This window comes from Schistocerca serialis, chromosome 3 (assembly GCF_023864345.2).
Source record: "Schistocerca serialis cubense isolate TAMUIC-IGC-003099 chromosome 3, iqSchSeri2.2, whole genome shotgun sequence".
NCBI classification, from domain to species: Eukaryota; Metazoa; Arthropoda; class Insecta; order Orthoptera; family Acrididae; genus Schistocerca; species Schistocerca serialis.
In genome coordinates, this window is record NC_064640.1 from 144,455,944 (window position 1) to 144,476,043 (window position 20,100).

General features: G+C 43.6%; 1 protein-coding gene across 1 annotated transcript in view; it reads left to right on the forward strand.

Moving 5' to 3' along the window:
* Positions 1–20,100, forward strand: part of LOC126469853 (venom acid phosphatase Acph-1-like) — a 260,503-nt gene that overhangs the window by 211,315 nt on the left and 29,088 nt on the right. The gene's annotated exons all lie outside the window — the stretch shown is intronic.

The window sequence follows — 20,100 nt, forward strand, 5'->3', positions numbered from 1 at the left end:
TCCTTCATGTCCGCGGTGTTTTACAAAACATTCACACGAGGATTGTCCCCAACGTTGGGCTGTGTGTCGCAATTGCAAAAAGAAAGGTCATGTGTCTTCCGTTTGCAAATCCGACCGCATACATGATGTTCATGAACATGACGCTGATTCTGATTCTGTGTTGTCTGTCAATTGCACTTCTTCCCTTTCAGGGAAGTCATTCCTCACTGTCCAAATCCTTGGTTGAGATGTTCGCATGCAAGTGGATACCGATTCTGCTGCCACTATAATTAATTCTCAGACGAATCTTCAGTTGGGTTCTCCACTCCTGTCACCTGTCACTCGGCAATTACGGACGTACAGTAAACAGAAGATTTCTCTCTTGGGACAGTTTAATGCTGAGGTATCTTACAAATCCGTCGTTTGCACTGTTCCCATATTTGTGGTCGACCAGAGCAACGCAGAAAATCTTTTTGGTTTCGATGCCTTTCGCGTTTTTGGGTTCTCCATAGATGACTCTGTCAATATTGTCTCTGATGCTATTCCTTATGCTCAACTGGATTCCTTGTCGATGACATTTTCGTCCCTTTTTTCTCCTGGGTTAGGCCGTGCAAATGACTTTGAAGCTCATATCACACTCAAACCCACTGCTCGGCCTAAGTTTTTTCGGGTTCGGCCCATTCCTGTGACCCTTCGTGGTTGGGTAAAACGGGAGTTGGATCGTCTCACTACTTCAGGGGTCTTGCTTCCTGTCACTTCCAGTGAGTGGTCCTCTCCTGTCGTTGTCGTGGCTAAGCCAAATGGTGATATTCGTCTCTGTGGCGATTTCAAAGCCACTGTAAATGCTCAATGCCTCATCGACACTTACCCTATGCCCCGTCCTGAAGAACTGTTCACTAAACTTGCTGGAGGCCAGTATTTTTCTAAAATTGACCTGTCAGAAGCTTATCATCAACTTCCTCTCGACACTGCTTCCCGGCAGTTTCTGGTCCTTAACATGCCTTTCGGCCTCTATCAATACCAACGCTTGCCATTCGGGGTTGCTAGCGCCCCTGCTCTCTTTCAGCGATTCTTGGAACAATTATTGCTCCTGTCCCTGGGTGTATCAATTACATGGACGACATTGTTGTCACTGGCTCCACCACTGAAGAACATCTTCAAAATCTCCGCACACTTTTTCATGTCTTACAGACTGCCGGTCTTAAGTGTAATCTTCAGAAATCACAATTTTTTCAGGCATCTATCACATACTTGGGGTTTCAACTCTCTCGGGATGGTATTCGTCCGCTTCAACAAACTGTCGCTGCGATCGATGCCCTTCCTTGCCCTACATCTGTTAAGGAACTGCAGGTCTTCTTGGGGAAAATAGCATACTATCACAAGTTTTTACCATCTGCGGCTTCGGTGGCTCAGCCGTTGCATCGCCTGTTGCATAAAAAACGTGCCTTTTCACTGGTCCGCGTCATGCGAAGCGGCTTTCCAGAAATTGAAGACTATGCTGAAACAGGCCCAGTGCCTGGCTACTTATTGACCTGGCCAACATCTTGTTCTTGCCACAGACGCCTCTCAATACGGGGTCGGAGCAGTCCTTGCGCACCGTTTTTCTGACGGTTCGGAACAACCCATTGCTTATGCCTCCAAAACGCTGACGAATGCCCAACAAAAGTATTCTCAAATTGAGAAAGAAGCTTTGGCCATTATTTATGCTCTTCATAAGTTTGGTGTTTTTCTCTATGGCTCAAAATTTCATCTTGTTACGGATCACAAACCACTTGTTTCCTTGTTTCATCCATCAACGTCACTTCCCGAGAAGGCTGCACACCGCCTCCAGCGTTGGGCTCTTTACTTGTATCGTTTCAATTATGAGATTCATTTCTGGCCAATGGCTCAACATGCAAATGCTGATGCTCTGTCTCGCCTTCCCATGGGTCCTGATCAGGCATTCGATAGGGACGAACTTTTGCGTTTCCAACTGGATGTTGCCGAGCAGCGGGTTGTGGACGGGTTCCCCATCACTGGGGACAGGCTGGTGGCTGCTACGGGTTCTGACCCTACCCTCTCCCGGGTTTTACGCTGTATTCAGAAGGGTTGGCCAGATCGCCCGCACACTAAGACTTCTGATCCGTTGCGGAACTACTAGACTTTGCGCTACCACCTCACGGCTCGGGATGGTGTTATCCTCCTCTCCACTGACAATGCTTCGCCACATGTTGTGGTACCTGCGTCTTTGCGTGCTTCGGTCTTGCGCCTCCTTCACCAAGGGCACTGGGGTGTGTCTCGCACAAAATGTCTGGCGCGCCGTCATGTGTACTGGCCCGGCATCGACTCTGAAATAGCACACATTGTCGCTGCCTGTGGCCCTTGTGCATCACAGGCCGCTGCCCAAAAGTCATCTTTGTCACCGTGGCCTTTGCCTGAGGAGCCCTGGGAGCGCATTCATGCTGATTTTGCGGGACCCTTTTTAGGTACTTATTGGCTCCTCGTAATTGACGCCTACTCTAACTTTCCTTTCATTGTCCGTTGCACGTCACCTACCACCGCGGCAACCACCAGTGCTCTCGCCCGCATTTTTTCTTTGGAAGGCCTCCCCTCTACTCTTGTTACTGATAATGGTCCGCAATTTGCCTCTTCCAAATTTGCAGATTTTTGTGCTCGTCACGGCGTTATTCATGTCAAAGCCCCGACATTCCATCCACAATCCAACGGTGAGGCTGAACGACTGGTCCGCACATTTAAGGCTCAGATTCGGAAAATTCTGACTTGTTCTGCTGCTGATGATGCGCTTCTCCAGTTTCTGGCGTCTTACCGTTTCACCCCCATGGGCGACCACAGCCCGGCTGAGCTCTTACATGGCCGACAGCCCCGCATGCTACTTCATCTTCTGCGTCCTTCCACCTCCTGGCCGCGGGTGCCTTCACTTGGCCGGTTCACCGCCGACGACCTCGTCTGGGTACGGGGATATGGCAGGTGGCCAAAATGGAGCCCGGGCTACATCTTAAGACACCATGGCAGACGCCTGTATGAAATCCAGACGGACACGGGTGTTGCAGTGCGTCATTCGGACCAGCTTCGGCCTCGTGTGCCAGCAACGCCTGTTCCGAATGCTGCTACACCCCCTTTGGCTCTACCTGACGCTCGGGATCTTGGCATCTCTCAATACTCACAACGCAGCCCTCTCACCGTCATCATGATGCCAGCACAAGAACGGACGCCACCAGGAGACGTGCCCATGCAGGAACCAGATGACCATCCTCTGTCAGAGCAAATCTACTCGCCTCCTCCTCCAACAGACGCCGACACATCGCCCATGCCTCCTGTGATATCAACTGGACTTGCCGCAATGGGCAGATTGGTGCATGGGGCCCCAGCAGATTCGACCCCTACGTCTCCTGTCATCTCGACACGTTATCATCGGGGACACTTCCGTCTGTATGGGAAGCCTCCTCCTCGAGACTTTACGGCGAGTCAAACAATGCCTATGGACGTTAGCCATCTCCAGGACACCTCCATCAAGACCAGTGCAACAATTTCAAAGGGGGGAAAAGTGTTGTGACTTGCTGATCATTCAAAGCGCCGCCGCACAATTATGCGCATCCTCTACGTGCGGCGCTGTCTGCCAGCCATGCAGCAGCTGCGCCACCTAAGCGGCCTGCCGAGCAGCGGCCGCTAGACTGGGACTCAGTGCTCATTCGAATGCTAACGTGTACACATCTCTTACTTGTCAACTTACTCTGTGACTTATATGTGTTGTGTTGTTCTGAAATATATGTGTTAAACTTGACGTTATAACAGTGGTGCAGGATACCCACTGCCATACACCATGTGGTGGCTTGTGGATTATGCATGTAGATGAAGGTGTAACAAGTGTTCTAGGGACCAACCAAATATGTAGGGATGAATTTGTTAACATGAAAAAAATTAATGAGGCAACTAACAATAAAATGGAAGAACTTTTTGGGAAAACTAAGCAAAAGTTTGACGACATAGGGAAAGTCATTCCAAAAACTAACAATGCCAATTCTTGGTAAGGCTACGGGGAATAAGTTAGCAAGTAGTGTGAATAAAGAAAAAGTAGTGAGAATAATTGACAAGGTGGTGGCAGACCAATGTATCAGTTTTATTAAAGGAAAGGATCTGTTGGTACAGCACACTGACGGCTTGAGTTTTGAAAAGAGTAGTATGATCATTAAGGCAAATGGTACAGAGAGTAATAAAAAAGTTAGTAAACATTAATGGTCCTTGCAAAGAAGTGCTACATCAATTCTGCGAGACAATGATGAGTGAATTTTTTTCAATACAAATCCAGTAAAGATCAGTAAAATCACAGAAAGCAAATAGTATTCGAAGCAATGTTGAAACAATACTAGCAAACTGTGAATTGAGAGTTAAAGTAAAGGGAATTAATAAAAGTAACAAAGTTATGAATGAAGGGTTAAAGAATTTGATTCTGAATTACCAGAAAGTGTTTTCAAACAATACAAATGCAATGAAAAATGATAAGAAGGTACGCTACATTACTTAAAAAATAAAAGCAAATTATGTAGCTGTAAACGGATGGTTAAAGAACTGGCTTTGGAAGCAACAGAATGTGTATTCAAAATGTACAAGCTTAATGGAAAATGATGAAAAATCATTCCTTGTTAGGAACCAGGTAAAGATACATTACAAGAATTTTGAACAGCAGTGTGTGGTGACCAGAGCATCCCATTCAAATGCAGTAGAAGAATCACATCCTGAATTCCAGTGAGTAAAAGGCATATATTACATGTTCAATGTTAAAAAATACCTTGGTAATTAGGGAAAGGCTGTTTGGCTATGACAATCCTGAATACAGGGTACTGAAAGAAGCATCTCCTTTGTGAATAAATGAAAGATGGTTTAAGAATGAAGTATTAAACAAAGGTCCCATAAGTACCTGACCCAAAAAAGAAAACACAAAAATTTGGGAAAAAAAGTATTTATTTTTCAACATAATCTCCTTTCAGCTCTATACACTTTTCCCAGCGATGTTCAATAAGTTTGATACCTCTTCATTTGTTGAAAATCTTTGACCACCGAGCCATTTCTTCAAGTTTGGCAACAGAAAATAATCCGAGGGGACTAAATCTGGCAAACAGGCTGCATGAGGTAGCAATTCAAACTTTAATTCATTAATTTTGGCCATTGCAATCATGGGCTTCTGAGCTGGTGCATTGTCCTGAAGAAAGAACACTTTCTTCCTGGCTAAATGCGACCATTTTTGCTTGATTTCTTTGCCCAAACATTGCAATAAGTTCGCATAATACTCACTGTTGGTAGTTTTTCCTTTTTCAAGGTAGTCAATGAAAACTATCCCATGCACATGACAAAAAAAATACACCATGATCTGGCCTGAAAATGAAACGGTCTTCATCTTCTTTGGAGCCGGTTCTCAAATTTGTGTCCATTATTTTGATTGTTCAAATGGTTCAAATGGCTCTGAGCACTATGGGACTCAACTGCTGTGGTCATAAGTCCCCTAGAACTTTAAACTACTTAAACCTAACTAACCTAAGGACATCACACACATCCATGCCCGAGGCAGGATTCGAACCTGCGACCGTAGCGGTCGTGCTTTTGATTGTTCTTTTGTCTTGTGAGTGAAGTGGTGGACCCATGTTCCACCCATGGTTATGAAACAGCACAAAAAATCAGCTTTGTTGCTGCGAAACTTCACTAAACACTCAATTTAAACATCTTTGCAACACTGTTTTTGCTGTAGTGTGAGCAAATGCGGCACACAATAATCTCATACCCAAATTTTCAGATAATATGCAATGTACCACACTTTTTGAAATGCCTGCTATGTCTGCTACCTTGTGCACTTTCAGTCAATGATCATCCAGTACCAGTTTGTGAATTCTTTTACCATTTCTGAAGTTGTCACCTCATTTGGTCGACCACTGCGATGCTCATCCTGGCAGCTCATATGGCCTCGTTTAAACTCAGCTACCCAATATCTTACTGTTGTCAATGAAAGAACAGACTCTTCCAAAGTAGAATCTAGGTCAGCTTTAATATTGGTTGCACTGAGTTCTTCAATTAATAAATAAATAAAATAAAAACTTAAAAAAATTGTATCACATATCAATGACCAATTTTCTTCATTTTCACAAGTTCACTCACAACGTTGACTACTGTTGGCTGCCAAACAAATATTAAACAATGTTGTGTATTCAAACTTGAAACATATGCTTCATAGATTGTATACTTTCTAATCCAGACATATTTTTCAACAACGACTGCCATCTCTCGGTCAGGTCGGGTACTTATGGGACCACCCTCGTAGAATGGGGTATGTTATTGGCAGCAGGCAACTAATGTCGAGAACTTGTGCGTAACATGATTTATGAAATGTTTGGTCAACATACAAGAGGCCCACCTGAGTTGAACGGCCATGTAGATACAGAATCAAGTGGAAGCTAATGTCTGGTGTGGTTTTTAAAGTGCAAGGGCAGATGGGCAGTCCGGTGCTAATGGCCTCTCAGAGGGTAGCATCCAGATGTCAAGCCCAGTCTGGTGCTAATGGCTACTCAGAAGGTGGCATCCAGATGTCAAGGCTGACATGCAAAGAAATGCTAAGATGTTGTAACCAGGGAGATCTGGGGTGCAAATTTCTCGACCTCCGCTATTGGGTGGAGAAATGTAGGATCCCCCTGAACAGGTCAGGCATGCACTACACACAGGAAGTGGCTACAAGGGTAGCGGAGTACGTGTGGAGTGCACATGTGGGTTTTTTAGGTTAGAGAATTCCCTCCCTAGGCCCGGCAAGACGCCTCCTGAGATGCGGCAAGGTAGGAGTAGGCAAAATGCAACAGGGAATAACAATAATTGCAGGAGCGTCTATAGAAAGGTCCCAGAACTGCTCTCATTAATACACGGTCACAAGGCCCACATAGTACTAGGGACAGAAAGTTGGCTGAAATCAGATGTAAACAGAAACGAAATTCTGAACTCAGATTGGAATGTAAACCGCAGAGACAGGCTGGACAGTGAAGGGGGAGGCATGTTTATAGCGATAAGAAGTGCAATAGTATCAAAGGAAATTGACGGAGATCCGAAATGTGAAATAATTTGTGTGAAGGTCATGGTTAAAGCAGGCTCAGACATGGTAATTGGATCTCTCTATAGGCCCCCTGGCTCAGCAGCTGTTGTATCTGAGCACCTGAAGGATAATTTGGAAAATATTTCGAGTAGATTTCCCCACCATGTTATAGTTCTGGGTGGAGATTTTAATTTGCCGGATATAGACTGGGAGACTCAAACGTTCATAACGGGTGGCAGGGGCAAAGATTCCGTTAAATTTTTTTTTTAAGTGCTTTATCTGAAAACTACCTTGAGCAGTTAAACAGAGAACCGACTCGTGGCCATAACATATTAGACCTTCTGGTGACAAACAGACCCAAACTATTTGAAACAGTTTACGCAGAACATGGAATCAGTGATCATAAAGCGGTTACTGCATCGATGATTTCAGCCGTAAATAGAAATGTTAAAAAAGGTAGAAAGATTTTTCTGTTTAGCAAAAGTGACAAAAAGCAGATTTCAGAGTACCTGACAGCTCAACACAAAAGTTTTGTCTCAAGTACAGATAGTGTTGAGGATCAGTGGACAAAGTTCAAAGTCATCGTACAATATGCATTAGATGAGTATGTGCCAAGCAAGATCGTAAGAGATGGAAAAGAGCCACCGTGGTACAACAACCGAGTTAGAAAACTGCTGCGGAAGCAAAGGGAACTTCACAGCAAACATAAACATAGCCAAAGCCTTGCAGACAAACAAAAATTACGCGAAGCGAAATGTAGTGTGAGGAGGGCTATGCAAGAGGCGTTCAATGAATTCGAAAGTAAAGTTCTATGTACTGACTTGGCAGAAAATCCTAAGAAATTTTGGTCTTACGTCAAAGTGGTAGGTGGATCAAAACAAAATGTCCAGACACTCTGTGACCAAAATGGTACTGAAACAGAGGATGACAGACTAAAGGCCAAAATACTAAATGTCTTTTTCCAGAGCTGTTTCACAGAGGAAGACTGCACTATAGTTCCTTCTCTAGATTGTCGCACAGATGACAAAATGTTAGATATCGAAATAGATGACAGAGGGATAGAGAAACAATTAAAATCACTCAAAAGAGGAAAGGCTGCTGGACCTGATGGGATACCAGTTCGATTTTACACAGAGTACGCGAAGGAACTTACCCCCCTTCTTGCAGCGGTGTACCGTAGGTCTCTAGAAGAGCATAGCGTTCCAAAGGATTGGAAAAAGGCACAGGTCATCCCCATTTTCAAGAAGGTACATTGAACAGATGTGCAGAACTATAGACCTATATCTCTAACGTCGATCAGTTGCAGAATTTTGGAACACGTATTATCAAAAGAAAAGTTCGGAGTAGGTATTAAAATCCACGGAGAAGAAATAAAAACTTTGAGGTTCGCCGATGACATTGTAATTCTGTCAGAGACAGCAAAGGACTTGGAAGAGCAGCTGAACAGAATGGACAGTGTCTTGAAAGGAGGGTCTAAGATGAACATCAACAGAAGTAAATCGAGGATAATGGAATGTATTCGAATTAAATCGGGTGATGCTGAGGGAATTAGATTAGGAAATGAGACACATAAAGTAGTAAAGGAGTTTTGCTATTTGGGGAGCAAAATAACTGATGATGGTCGAAGTAGAGAGGATATAAAATGTAGAATGGCAATGGCAAGGAAAGCGTTTCTGAAGAATAAAAATTTGTTAACATCGGGTATAGATTTAAATGTCAGGAAGTCGTTTCTGAAAGTATTTGTACGGAGTGTAGCCATGTATGGAAGTGAAACGTGGACGATAAATAGCTTAGACAGAAAGAGAGTAGAAGCTTTCGAAATGTGGTGCTACAGAAGAATGCTGAAGATTAGATGGGTAGATCATATGACTAATGAGGTAGTACTGAATAGAATAATGGGGAGAAGAGGATTTTATGGCACAACTTGACTAGAGCAGGGGATCCGTTGTTAGGACACATTCTGAGGCATCAAGGGAGCCTCAATTTAGTATTGGAGGGCAGCGTGGAGGTTAAAAATCATAGAGGGAGACCAAGAGATGAATACACTAAGCAAATTCAGAAGGATGTAGGCTGCAGTAGGTACTGGGAGATGAAGAAGCTTGCACAGAATAGAGTAGCATGGAGAGCTGCATCAAACCAGTCTCAGGACTGAAGAACACAACAACAACAACATTATGTTTGAGTATAATGACTTTTCTGGAGACTGGAAATCTACTCTGTAGGAATCAACATGGGTTTCGAAAAAGACGATCGTGTGAAACCCAGCTCGCGCTATTCGTCCACGAGACTCAGAGGGCCATAGACACGGGTTCCCAGGTAGATGCCGTGTTTCTTGACTTCCACAAGGCATTCGATACAGTTCCCCACAGTCATTTAATTAACAAAGTAAGAGCATATGGACTAACAGACCAATTGTGTGATTGGATTGAAGAGTTCCTAGGTAACAGAACGCAGCAGGTCATTCTCAATGGAGAGAAGTCTTCCGAAGTAAGAGTGGTTTCAGGTGTGCTGCAGGGGAGTGTCGTAGGACCGTTGCTATTCACAATATACATAAATGACCTTTTGGATGACATCGGAAGTTCATTGAGGCTTTTTGCGGATGGTGCTGTGGTATATCGAGAGGTTGTAACAATGGAAAATTGTACTGAAATGCAGGAGGATCTGCAACGAATTGACGCATGGAGCACGGAATGGCAACTGAATCTCAATGTAGACAAGTGTAATGTGCTGCGAATACATAGAAAGAAAGATCCCTTATCATTTACCTACAATATAGCAGGTCAGCAAGTAGAAGCAGTTAATTCCATAAATTATCTGGGAGTACGCATTAGGAGTGATTTAAAATGGAATGATCATATAAAGTTGATCGTCGGTAAAGCAGATGCCAGACTGAGATTCATTGGAAGAATCCTAAGGAAAAGCAATCCGAAAACAAAGGAAGTAGGTTACAGTACGCTTGTTCACCCACTGCTTGAAAACTGCTCAGCAGTGTGGGATCTGTACCAGATAGGGTTGATAGAAGAGATAGAGAAGATCCAACGGAGAGCAGCACGCTTTGTTACAGGATCATTTAATAATCGTGAAAGCATTACGGAGATGATAGATAAACTCCAGTGGATGACTCTGCAGGAGAGACACTCAGTAGCTCGGTACGGGCTTTTGTTGAAGCTTCGAGAACATACCTTCATCGAGGAGTCAAGCAGTATATTGCTCCCTCCTACGTATATCTCGCGAAGAGACCATGAGGATAAAATCAGAGAGATTAGAGCCCATACAGAGGTGTACCGACAATCCTTCTTTCCACGAACAATACGAGACTGGAATAGAAGGCAGAACCGATAGAGGTACTCAAGGTACCCTCCGCAACACACCGTCAGGTGGCTTGCAGAGTATGGATGTAGATGTAGATGCAGATGTAGAGCTGAAAGGCAAAACCAGAGCCCAGACAGCAAGGAAAAAGACACAGTTGGAAAATGCATGACAGTTGGGAATAATGAAGCATAATGGGACCACAGCACTCAGGATATGCAGATTCAATAACAAGTGAAACATTGTTTCAATGTTTAAACAAATAGAATGTCTCAGTGGTGCATGCTATAAAAGAATGACACTCATGTCATAAATGTTTGTTAAAAGTGTTCTGATGGACAGCCAGGTGCTGTTATAGAGTAAAAGTAGAATAAATAAACTGTGTGTAGTGTAATTGAACATCTGGGGCCATTATGTGTTGTTTATAAAGGCACCTGTCTTTATTAATGTTAATATTTGCAGCCGTTTTCCTCAGTTGCTAATAACATCTTCAGTTATGTTTTATCATAACGATAAGAAAATTTCCATCTTTTGCGCGTGAAATACTTTTATATTTCCATTTATGTAACACTTAAGTGTTAAAGAATGCAGTTAAGGATTTCTATAGAAAGGTAACCAAGCAGTCAAACAATGTGAGTGAAATGTTTAATTTTCTATGTACAAATTAGTGTATGAAGAGATAGCTCACTAATGATTACCATCAAAAAACTCTGAAGAGAATATTTCAATTTTGTCTTCATTGTCTTTAAAGCTGAATGTAAAGTATGGCATTTTCTATATTACTTTGTGTTCGTTGTTTATCATACTAAAAATGGTAATGGGTGTAGATAGTAGATAGTACAAGAGCATCAGAAATAGAATGAGAATTCATATGGATAATAAGGAACTGAAAATCAGTGTGGTTTATATTAACTTGTAAAATCAGTTTCTTTTTGGTAAATCTCCAATGAGACCATTTAATGAAAAAAAATTGTTTATGGTAGATCATTATGAGATTCTATATCTGTTTTTGACGTCTGGCGAAAGCCTAAGTTTACTGCACAGGAAGAAGTAAGAACCAATTGTAGAGGCTACCCCCCACAAGCCATAATACCATGACTCATGTCATTTTCAAAATTGAAATTTTGTTTCAAAAAATATGAATTTTGAAAAGAAAACATCAGAGGGGATGTGGGAGGTTCCTCCTGTTTTGGAATGTATTTCATTTTCTAAATTTTATGTTTGCTAGAACTTGGCTTATGACATAAGTAATTCACTGCCTTTAGTAGCACTGCAGAATATGATGGCAGTGAGTAGAAAGCTGGTTTCCAAGGAGGTAGTGGTGGTGAGTGGACTATATGGCATGGTAGTGAATCATAGCAGAGGGGAGACATATGCAAGCCCTGAGAGGTAATCTTGCTTGGCAGTCAATACATAGGGGAACCACAAGTGTTGTGTAGCAAAACTCAGAATTTCCTTTATTAAGTACTAACTATTAAAGTCCACTTAGGACATAGAAAATACTAGGAGGAGCCTAGGGGTCATCAGCGCCTTAATATGATAATGTTGCTCTACATTAAACCGGTTAATTCAGAAGGTAAATGAATATTGTTAAGTTACTGAAAATGTATGAAGAGCTACAGAGTTTAATGAGGTATGCAAGAGATTTTGGCTGCACCCCAGTCTTGCCAGTCAGGGACAGGATTTAGTTGGAGCCTCTTCTTTTGGGATAGTTAGCTTTACCATGCTCAAGCTCTCAAAATGTATTAACTTTTTACAATGACTCATTTCATACCATTAAACTGATATTGTTTTACAGCACTTGCTAACAAAGATATAATAAAGGCATCCCAGGACTTATTTGAAGTAAATTAGCTATCCATGCGTTCACTTATAATTACAGTTATCCTGATTGCATCTTCTGAAGAATCCAGTGTGCTACAAGAACTGCTTTGAGGGACATCATATACGAGATGTGCATCTTCATATTTTTGTGGCACAAAAATTGTTCCATAAAATTTTGGGTGTGCAGCCACATAAATTCAATGTCTTCTTCTAATATTTCTGCTGTATACCATTCAGCCATCTTCAGTGTGAGCCGAGGTGACTGATGATCCAGAACTTGCTCTGTCCTTTTCAACCCACGGACTGCACCACAACGCATGCAGCTACAGATACACAAGGTGCCAGAGACATTGATCGGTGGCTGATCAATGTCTCTGGCACCTTGTGTATCTGCGGCCATATGCACTGTGGTGCGGTCCGTGGGTTTGGAAGGATGGAGCAAGTGCTTGACCGTCAGTCACCTTGGCTCACCTTGGCTAGCACACAACTGGGGAGCTTTTCAAGCATAATTTTGTTTGCTGTTGCTGTTAACAGTACGATGTCTACAGTATAAATGCTAGTTTGATGCTCTTTATCTGCGAATAATTTTGTAGTTTTAGTTTTTTTATCTTGTCTCACTAATATTAATTGTCATGGCAGTTGCTACAATGAAGCTGAAAGAATGGGCAGAAAAAAGTCAGTATGAATGTGATAGAGTATTGTGTGTGTGTGTGTGGGGAGGGGGGGGGGGGGGGGAAGAGGGGATGGGGGTTATTTTATGGGCATGAGTGCCAATGAGCTTACAGAACACACTCAATATCAGAACCATGTATTGAGGCTAGCAAGCAATCTTTTGCCACGCAGCAGCAATGCCTCATGGGATGACAAGTATGCAGATAATATTACTGAAATCGACAACCTAGCTGCCTCTCAGTGAATGATGGTGAGGGGGGTAGGGGGCAGATAAAAGAAGCATATTTTTACACTATCACAAGTCGATTTTAGGGAGGAAGTACATTGTCTGGTCATATTAATGTGAGCACCTATCAAAAGCCTGAATAAACACCTTTTGCAGAGTGTACTGCAATGAGATAGGCAGGAAGAAAGTCAGTGAGGATCTGTAAGGTACTGACAGGAATGTGGAGCTATGCTGTGGCCAGCTAGGTTTCTTGGTTGCAGATCCATAGTGCAAACAGCCCTATCAAGGTGGTCCCACAGATTCTCGATTGGGTTTTAATCCAAGGGGTTTTGGTGAGCAGGGAAGTATGGTAAACTCATCATGGTGCTCTTTGAGCCACACATGTACACTGCGAGCTGTGTGACACTTTGCAGTGTCCTTCTGGTAGATGCCACTGTGCTGAGAGAAAACAAACTTCATGTAGTGGTGGACATGGTCCTCAAGGATAGGTGCATACTATTTTGCCCATTGTGCCTTCCAGAATTACTCAGGGTATGCCATGAAAACATTCTCCAGACCATAACACTCCCTCCTCTAGCCTGGATCCTTCTGTCAATTGTTGCAGGGTGTTTGCTTTCTGTCCCAATGGACCATAAAAATGTGATTTATCTGGAGAGGGCACCTGCCACCACTCAGTGGATGTTCAGTTACAGTACTGGCGTGCAAATTCCAGACTTCATTGCCAATGTACAGCAGTCAGCATGGGTGCCTGAACCAGGTGCCTGCTGCAGAGGCCCATACACAGCAATGTTCACTGAACAGTCATTGAGGAGACACTGTTGGTAGCATCTTGATTCACCTGGGTGGTCAGTTGCTCAACAGTTGCATGTCTATTCACTCATACACATCTCCACAGCTGTCATTCAGCCCTGTCATCTATTGCTTGTTGTGCACCAGTTATAGTTAGCACCATTTTGCCATGCAAGGTATACTTTAGCCGTGGTAGCACACAACAGTTTAAAAATTTAGACTTTTCAGAAATGCTTCTGATCTTGGTCCAAAAGCCAGTCATCATGCCCTTTTGGATGTCAGATAAATTACTTCATTTTCACATTACAACAATGACTGCACTGTTTTCTGTGTCCCCCCAAACACGCTTCATATTGTCCTCACTGCTAGTGCTGTCATCTGCCATATGTGAGTGGTTATTTCATATTGATGTCAAACATAGATGGTGGCCACATTAATGTGACGTCCACAGCTCGTAGTCTAGTGGCTAGCACTGCTGCCTCTGGACCACGGGCTCCCGGGTTCGATTTTCAGCCAGGATGGGGATTTTCTCTGCCTGGAGACTGGGTGTTTGTGTTGTCCTCATCATATCATCATCACCATCATCATCATTCATGACAGTTGCTAGATTGAATTGAGTAAAAATTGGACTGTGTGAATATTGGGACTTCGTACGGGTGCTGATGACCCCACAGTTGAGTGCTCCACAAACCAAACATCATCATCATCATCATCATTATCATCACATTAATGTGACTGGAGCATTTAGTATGTACTATTGTTGATAGGCATATCCTTTGTGTTTCCTTGGTGTGATCAGCATTTCAGTGGATGCTTTATCCATCTAGTACAAGAGATTCAATAAGTCTAAAATTGCTTGTTGGTAAATAAAGGCAGGTGGATCTTCCCAGAACAAAAAAGTAAATTTCTTTCACATACATCCTGAATCCGTACATGTTTCACTGGACTATGAAGACTATTTGCATATTTTTCTTTTGTCTTCCTCTTTTCTTTGAATGGATGAGGGCAGCCTGTGACAGATTGTGGATTGACAGAAAGGCAAGGCCATCATGCACTGAAGCCCATAAGGCTTCTTCATTTCTATGTACATTACATGATCCAACAGCGACCAGAGGGATAGTGCCAGTTATTTTCTGGTGTGTGGATTTGCAAGGGTAAATTTCTGAGCTTCTGTATGGGTGTCTTAGAAACATTAGGGTTCAACATCCACTTGGTGACAGAAGCACATGACATGACTCTTGGCGGCTGAAAATGGAAAGCCTTGGGTGAGAACCCATGAGTGCACCTTTTGTATGTGACCCTGTAGCTGACCCTCAGCAACAACCATACTAGAGAAGCAATAATAAAACAAAGATCATCAGCGTATAAGGAGGGCGATACCGAAAACCCCACAGGTGCCTCTAGACTATTGATGGCCACCAGAAAGAGGGGGACACTCAGTACAGAGCCCTGCATGAGCCCGTCCTCTTGGATATTGGGGGTACTGAGTGAAGAACCCACTTGAACCCAGAACATAGAGTGTGACAGGAAGTTCTTGAAGAAAACTGGGAGTGGACCCTGCAGACCACACTCGTGTAACATAGTAAGGATGTGGGGATGCCTTGTCTTGTCATAAGCCTTCTGTAGGTAAAAAAAGACAGCAATGAGTTCATGGCGATGTGCAAAGGCCATCTGGATGGTGGATTCAAAGTGAACCAAATTATCAGCAGAGGAGCAGCCTTTTCAAAAATCACCCTGAGATGCAGTCAAAAGTTCCCAGGAGCCAAGCAGCCAACACAGCAGCTAGCTCACCATGCATTCAACAACTTACAGAGAATGTCAGTAGAGCTGATTGGGTGATAACTGTCCATCTTGAGGGGGCTCTTACCCAGTTTCAGTACCAGAACTATCACACTGTCTCGCCATTGAGAAATGAATTCACCTTCATTTCAGATCCAATTGAAGAGGGAGAGGATGTGATGCTCACAGTCCACTGAGAGACGTTTCAGCATTTAGTTGTGGATGAAGTTGCATCCTGGGAGCGTATCAAGGCAATGGGCTAGGGCACTGGAGATTTCCCATTCACTGAATCGAGCATTATATGGCTCCAAGTGGCGGGTAGTAAAAGATAAGCGCATTCACCTCTGTCATTGTTTTATGAAACAAAAGGTGGAGTCATAGTTATCAGATGCAGATACCTGAGCGTAATACTCAGCAAAATGCTCAGCAACAGTGTCTGGATCAGTATAAATGGCACCATCTAAGGAAATACTTGGTACACCTGGAGGGGACTGGAAGCTGTAGAGTCATCTGATCTTTGCTCATATCTGTGATGGAGAGGCACATGATCCAGTGGTGGAAACACACCATTCCCAGGATTCTTGCTTTCATCATTTGATGAGATAGTGGACACGGGCACTGATCTGTTTAAAGGCAATGATGTGCTCCAATGAAGGATGCCACTTAGGTCATTGGAGAGCCTGCCTATGATCTCTGATTGCCACAGCAATCTCTGGGGTCCACCAGGGTGCCGTCTTCCAATGGGGTGATCCCAAGGAAGAGGGGGTGGCTTGGTTGGCTGCTAAAAGAATGGTTGCCACCATATGCAGAACAGCTGCATCAACACTGGCTTACAGTGGGAAGCTAAGGACAACAGAGGTGAACCCATCCCAGTCAGCATTACACAGAACTCATCTGGACAGGCATCCAGGGGAGCAACACTGAAGTAGGGACACGAAGATCAGGAAGTGGTTACTACCACACAGGTCATCATGGACTCTCCAGTGGACAGATGATAGAAGACCAGGGCTGCAAAAGGAGATATAAATGGACAAATAAATTGCATGTGGCACATTAAAGTGTATGGGAGCACTAGAGTTCAAGAGGCAAAGATCAAGCTGTGCCAGTAATGTTTCAATGTCTTTACCACAGCCAATGATCACTGTTCCACCCCACAAAGGGTTATGTGCACTGAAGTCACCCACGAATAGGGAAGGTGAGAAGAGCTGAGAGAGTAATACAGACAGTCCATCCTGCACATGACATCACTGGGAGGAAGATAAATATTACAGAGGATAAAATTCTGATGTCCACATACCCAAACAGCCAGAGCTTCCAATGGTGTATCAAGAGGCACAAGGTCACATAGGTCATATAGAGTCAGCACATATGTACAAACTCCATGCAACACCCTCTCATAGTCAGTACAGTTCTTAAAATAACCTCGGTATCGACAAAGGGCAAGGGTCCGAGTTGCTGGAATCAATGTTTCCTGGATGGTAATACAGAATGCAGAGTATGTGCTTTAAAGCTGCCGTAGCTCAACCAGGTGGTGGAGAAATCTCTTACAATTCCACTTCCACTTGAGGATACGACTGTCTGATTACTTTGGGGGTCGTGAAGCAACCGGAGGGGGGGGGGGGGGGGGCAGGTTATGACCCAGAGTCCACTAGTTGAGCCATCAGGGGATCCATTGACATAGGTTTTGTTTTCTGTGGCACATTGCCTCGGGACATCTGGTGCCTCAGGAGCCACCAGGATCTCCACTTGGCACTACACATGCAGAGTCCAGTGGCATGGGGACCACTGGAGTTTCCTTCAGCTTTGAGGACTTATTTTTGTCCTACTTTTCCTTAGAAGATGAGGACTGAGAAGGTTTTCCTGAATTGGTTTCAGTGACAGACGAAGAATAAATCTGACAGCCAGCAGCCTGTTGTTTCTTCATCCACTGCCTGCAGTCTGGCTGTCGACCAGCAGGAACCGTGGAGGGAAGAGCCCCAAGGGACATCTTCCTTGCTAGAGAAGCTGGAGGAGGATAAGGTGCCTCCAGATGGGGGATGGGGACTGGTGCCCCCTGCACGTGGGGAGCCAATGCACCAGAAGTGGGTGTGGTGGATGCACTAGAAGGACCCCCGAACCACCTGGGGAGCAAGTATCAGCAGGTGGCTCTGAGCACCCACTGTAAGAGGTGTAAGAGGCACAACAGAGGAAGGCACCATGACAGAGAAGGCAATGACATTGCAGCTGTAATGTAAGATTGTGTCATTTGTCTGGGATTAAGACGTTCATACCTTTCTGTGGCCTCTTGATATGTGAGCTTGTCCAACGCCGTATACTTCTCGATTTTCTTCTCATGCTTAAAAAATGAGCAATATGTTGAGCAGGGAGAGTGGAGCTCACCACAGTTGACACAGAGCTCACAAGGAACGTTCATGTGCAGCAGACATTCACAATCCCTGCAGGTGGAGGTAGCAGTGCAACAAAAAGACACATGTTTGAACTTCATACACCTGAATTACCTCATAGGAGGAGGAACATCGGGTTTCACATCACACCGGTAGACCATCATCTTGACCTTCTCAGGCAATGTATCATCATCAAAAGCCAAGAGGAAAGCTCCAGTAGCAACTCTCTTTTTCTTTGGTCCCCTATGGACACAATGGATGAGGTGCACACCCCTTCGCTCTAAGGTGGCCCACAGCTCATCATCAGGTTGTAGAAGATCAGGGTGAAATATGATGCTCTGGATCATATTGAGACTCTTGTGGGGAATGACAGTCATGTGAATGTCACCCAACTTTTCACAAGACAGCAGCACATGTGACTGGGCAGGAGATGGCGTTTTCATGAGGAGGGAACCACCCTTCATCTTAGGGATGGCTATGATTCCCCATATTTGTCTTCAATGTTTTCCACAAGAAAATAAAGACTTTGTGGCCAAAAAGGCGTCCCAATTGGTCCTGATTTGGGGGTGGGGGAAAGGGGTTGATTACGCTCCTTGTCATTTAGTCCTGAGTTGTTCCCATGGAGTGGCAAGGAAAGGGTATGTGTTGGAATCATACTTTCATATTTTGTTGCATCATACAAGACCTTCCTATTTGAAGAGACTGCAGGGGCTGTGTGACCTCCAGTGGGAGAAAGTTTAAGTGGCTTCATGTGCAAACTATCCGCCATAGTGCCACTCACTCTGAATGGGGTCTCCCCATGGGTACCACTCAGCCACAGCAACAGCTACCTGGCCAGTAAACTATTGCTGGGAGTCCCCATGCCCCAGACCCCCAAATAGGGTCTGCACTAAAAGGACTCTTCGGTCAAGAGTCAAAGGAGGTAAGAGATAGACGAAGTGTAGGTTCGCAGCACAGAAAGACGAAACAGTACTGCAATGGCTGGGGCCCTGTGGTAGCCAAGCATGTACTCTCCAAAAATTGGTGACCCCTGTGGGGGTAGAGGAAATGGTTGGTGTCTTCAATATATGACAGGCACGGATTTGGGATTGCAGAGCAGGAGAATTTTATGGCTAGAGAGGAGGTATTGCAAGGAGGTTTGTCCCTGAGTTATAAAGTTTTTCAGGACTAGGTTGGTGAGGGCTATGGATTGACAATTTGAACAGATAGAGGTCATTATGAAGGGGGAGGGGGGGTTGCAGTTGGAAATAGGTGATTTGATGGTCAGGCCATTGTGAGGGATTCCATGAGCTAGGTGACAACACGGGAACAATATGTGGGACTCAACTCTGGAAGGAACTATCCTGGCATTTGCCTTAAGGGGGTAGTCCTCTTTGAACATAAGAAAAATAGGTAAGGTTTTTTTTTTTTTTTTTTTTAATAACAAGTAATGCTATATCTGATAATATAATTTTATTCCTCACACATTTTTGTGTCCACATTGGATGCTCCCTGCAACCAGATGGAAGGACTCCTTGCAGCTGGAACATTAGTCATCAATGGGAATTCCCAAAGCCCTCCTATTGGACCTGTAACAAAATAATTTTCTAAAATTCATTCTCAATATACTTTCTGTCAGTATAAATAGGATAAATGAAAAATATTAAGTTTGAACAAAATGGTAATGTGTTAAAACAAAAGTCACTTGAAAAATATTAAGCTTTAACAGAATCGTAATTATTGAAACTTTCTTTGCTCAGAATATCAAGACAAAAGTTTACATCAAAAACAGACTTTTGAAGATATCACAAAATGGCTAAGCACATTCACAGAAAATTCAATTTAGAATGCCACTGCTGGCATCGTATTCTGATCAAAATTGTATGTATCTTTCTCAAGTTATGCCTCCCATTGATTTGTAAGAATCTGTTTTGAGAAAAATATGTTAAAAGTTTTGAGTTATATTTTTTGCAGTTAATTTAAACATACCCTTAGTCAGTGATCACTGGTCCATACAGTATTCCGTCCAGATGCAGAAAGAGATCTTTCTCTGTCTTTTTCTTGGCCATGCGGTGCTGCAGGCCTCTTTGGCAACT